The 4465-nt window shown below is 33.4% G+C and overlaps 1 pseudogene; it reads right to left on the bottom strand.

Moving 5' to 3' along the window:
- Window positions 1-1022: 1022 nt before the first annotated feature.
- Window positions 1023-4171, bottom strand: LOC115887258 (annotated as a pseudogene).
- Window positions 4172-4465: the final 294 nt, after the last annotated feature.

The following is a 4465-nucleotide window of genomic DNA, read 5'->3' as shown; positions in this document are numbered from 1 at the left end:
AAAGCCGCCTTGTCATATTAAAAAATAACTTAAAAAAATGATAATTGAAAAAATTGCAAATTGTTGGTGGCAAGTTCATTTCACTCTTAAAAATTAACCAAGGCATGTATTGACATGATCCAAAAAACAAAATGCTCAGGAGACATGGTTCTGACCGTAAAATTATATTTTAGGAAAATTTACACACGAAATTATTGCACAGGGTGTTTTAAAGTTAGGGTAAAAAAAACAACCCCTTGTTTAACCCTGTATAATATGCAAAATACTAAATTTTATAAAAAACTGAGTTAACGAATTAAAGTTGATATAATTATATACAGCTTGCTAAAAAAATCATGAAAATAGAGCTAAAAATAACAAAAACTTTAAATTTGACCAAAAATTTCTCCGTTGCGTTTTTTTGCATCTGAGTGTATAATATAAGTTATTCAGCAATAATTATTATAAAGAAATTTTGCAATTTAGGCTACATCACACCGTTGTAAAATGATAACGTTTATAAAACAACTTTTTTATTATTTAAATAGAAATACTATAAGAGTAATATACGTCTACTAAAATAGACAAATATATTTAAGTATGAAGATATGTTTTCAACATCTTAATTATGCCAGTAACTAATCCAGAAGTATTTCAACTTGATTTTTATATCTTTTAAACGAGATATTATTTCTTAATAAAAATTTTATTTGTTAATGTTAATTCTATAATTAAGGTTTACGCAGGGAAAAAATGAAAAAGGTTTTCGTATAAAAATAAATGTATTAATTTTATTTGTCACCGTTTCTTAAATCTACATGAGCACTTTAAAGTGAATGCCTTACAAATCTAATGACTATATACAATAAGAGAAATTATTCCAATTATGAATTAAGTGACATTATCACATAAAATCTCACCACAGGTCACATGCATCTCAACAACATCGTCAACTTAATATTAGAATAAATTAAATTTTAAGAAAATGTACGTGCGTACCCGTAAATGACACGTTACAGCAGTTAATCTCGTTTTCGTCAAATTTATTTCTGGTAACCGGGTGGGCTGTATTTGGAGGGAGGTTCCAGCTGAGGAACTGCACCTGCCGAAGCGAAACCACCAGATAAAGAGCTGGCTCCACCGTGTCCACCGAGGTCTCCACCAGAAATTCCAGCGCCAGAAGAACCAAAATCGGCACCAGCTCCCGCTTATTCCACCACCAGCACCTGCACCGGCGAAGGAACCAGCACCTCCACCGAAAGAACCAGCGCAGCAGCAGCAGCTGCGGCGGCAGCTTCTTCTGGGTCTTGTAACGGATGAAATATACTTCGGGTTTTGGGTTGAGTTGGGGCAGGGTTGGGGATAACAATTTCGGGTTGTTCTTCGGGTTTCTTGACCAACACATAGACCAAGGTCTTTTTCTTCGTTTTGAGGTTGAGCGGGAATAACGGGAGCGGTAGGAGCAGGAGCAGATGGAGCTTTAATGAAGATGATTTTTGTAGTGTTTCTGAGGAGCGGTTACAGGGTAGACCTTGGCAGGTCTAGATTCTTCAGGTTCTTCGGGAGCTACATGGACGTAGACGTGTTTGTGGACGGTGGTACCACCTGCACCGCCGAATCCACCAGCACCACCTCCAAATCCACCTCTTGACCACCGCCGAATCCTCCAGCACCACCTCCATGACCGCCTCCAAATCCAGAGCCGCCTGCGAAGCTACCGGCACCGCTGGAGGAGAAGCCTGAAGAACCGTCGAATCCACCGGCGCCGTGTCCGGCACCGATGCCGTTACCGGCGAAAGCGCCGCTGTCTAATCCGGATGGAAAACCTCCTCCGATTGGTCCAGAGGGGAAGGATTGATGTCCTCCTCCACCGATAATTCCAGCACCTCCGGATGGGGAGGGGTAGCTGTAGCCTACTGGTGGTTCAGGGCGGGCTGAGACCACAGCAACAAAGAAAGCAAACTGAAAAAGAAAATTGTTTGTTAAATATATATTTATTATTAAATTGATAAATTAACTATTTAATATAAAGTCATTATTTTAATAAACATGTAACGGTTAAAGGTCTTTGCTTAGTTTATATTCTAGTATAGTATAAAAACTATCTAGGTATAAGCGATACCAATTAAACTTCTAGTTACGTAATTGGGTGCGCGATTTTTAAATTCATTGTTGCCAACCATAGACATATTCGGCGCCGAGCTGACTAACTGGAATTTAAATTTCCCGCTGGGAATTCAGGTGGTAGCTCCGCTTTAAAAAATGTCGAGTTACCACATTTATTTATTTATTTCCTGACATTGTCATTCGTTTTGTCACTTAAGTCTTGTATACGAGTTTTTGGTTTAAATCAAATGTGTTGTCATATTTTAAGCTTATTTTTTTACTAGCAGACCTGCAGTTGAACACTGTTCTTTTTTAGAACCTCTTTTTAGAGGTGATTTTTGAGTGATGTAAATAATAATTCTTTATATTATTTTTTTTCTTTTTTTATTAGTGTATATATTTATAACAGTGATATATTATCTAGAAGCGGTCTGAAATCAAACTCAATTTATTCTGTAGCTCTATATTTCGACATGGTTTATGTCTTCCTCAGGAATGTACAGAATTAGAGTTATATTAGGTATATACACAAAATACATTAAAAGAATTGCAAAACAAACACAAAAGATCAATAATTATACCTGTACTGTTTAATTGATTTTTCATGTTTGTTTTGCAATTATTTTAATGTATTTAGTGTATTACGCTCTTGAGGAAGACATGCACCATTTATAAATATAGAGCTATACAATAAACTGAGTTGATTTAGAACAAACCCCTTCCCGATAATATATCACTGATATTCATTCGTAAGGTTAAGAATACTTGCAAATATATATTTATCATTAATTTATTTTTGTTTCCTAAAATATTTTGATTAAAAGAAAATCTGTAAAAGTGGGCAACGCTGTGCCTTCCTTGCATTAGCAGAAGGCGCTAAGTTTTGGTCACCCTGTACAGGGTGAGTCGACGATAAAGATCATTATCTTGTTTGATTTGAGAATTACGAAAAATGTTAAATAGAAACGTTTTAGAGAATGTTAAGATACACAAATGAAAAGTATTTCTGAGTATACAACATGCTTCAAAAAACTGTGGCTTCAAAAATCTTGTATTTGTCGATTGGTAGGTTTTTTAAACGTAACACCCTATTTTTTTATTTTAATTTAAGATTCTCCATAAAATTCTATAATTTTTTATTTATAATCTTAAAATCCCCTAAATTAGTAGATTTTATTATTATTTCAGATTTAAAAATATATTTCAGTTTAATAAAAAATGTGTAATGTTTCTGAAGTTGGTATACTCAAATTTGGTAGGAGAATTTTATAAAGATGAAGAAAAAGATACATAAAAAAATATATTTGGGTTAGTTGCTATAGGGTGTTTTTTCTGAATTTTGACTAAGCATTTGTAATTAAAAAAAATAAAATGTTTTCTCTGATAAATTTTTTAACACCCTTTAACTTTTATTAAGTATATCATATACTTTGTGATATATTCTGACCTGCTTATTTTTTACCCTTCTTTTTAATTAATTTATGGTAAAAATCATAGTTGCATTACAAGACAAAAATATTTATTATTTATCATTAATAAATATTTACGTTTCTATTAATTATTAAAATAACTGAAATAAATTGAAATATCAGAGTTGAAGAATTAGTTATTAAAGAGTTTCCAGAATTTTTGAAAAATGGTCCACTAGATTAGCTAATTGACGGCTACTAATAATTAAAAATTTTGTTTCTTCGACCAACTTTTCAAGTTTCTGAATTGTATACTTGAAAATAATTTTAAAATGTGTATCTTAACCATCCCTAAAACTTTTCTATTTAACATTGTTTTCATAATTTTCAGAAGAAACAAAATAATAAAGTTTACTCTATCGTTGACTCACCCTGTACACTGAAGAAATAAGTCCACTTTTCAAGCTCGAGCGAAGAAAAGAGATCACTTCACTTTCCGTGTATTCAAGTTCGCGGTATGGTTCCACAATAAGCGCACCCTTTTTCAAAAAAAATCACTTTCACTCGCTACTATCGGTACTAGGTACTTACCAAAAACGGCTTCATCCTAACTGAATACGTGTGTTAGATCGGTCAAGTTTCGACTCCGATTAAAACTGTATCTTCAGGTTTTATAGTTTAAGATGTACTACAACCTACCTACCTCATCCCCCACCGCATGGGTAGTACTTTTAGAATGGCGAGATGATGATGATGGGTGCATACATACGAAAATGTAGTACGCAATATTACTTTTTTCGGCGATATGTATTAAGTGAATGGATTTTTTCGTTAATAGTATGAGATAATAGAGTTGGCTAAAGGGATGAATCGGTACGACCTTTTTCCAAGTTAAGTGTTAAAATTTCCTATTAGCACCTAATAAAATATTTCGATCAAATTAAACAAAATTTATTGAATTTTTACGAAAA

This window comes from Sitophilus oryzae, unplaced genomic scaffold, assembly GCF_002938485.1.
Source record: "Sitophilus oryzae breed Bouriz unplaced genomic scaffold, Soryzae_2.0 scaffold_1155_pilon_pilon, whole genome shotgun sequence".
NCBI classification, from domain to species: domain Eukaryota; kingdom Metazoa; phylum Arthropoda; class Insecta; order Coleoptera; family Curculionidae; genus Sitophilus; species Sitophilus oryzae.
This window is presented reverse-complemented; position numbering and strand designations above follow the sequence as displayed.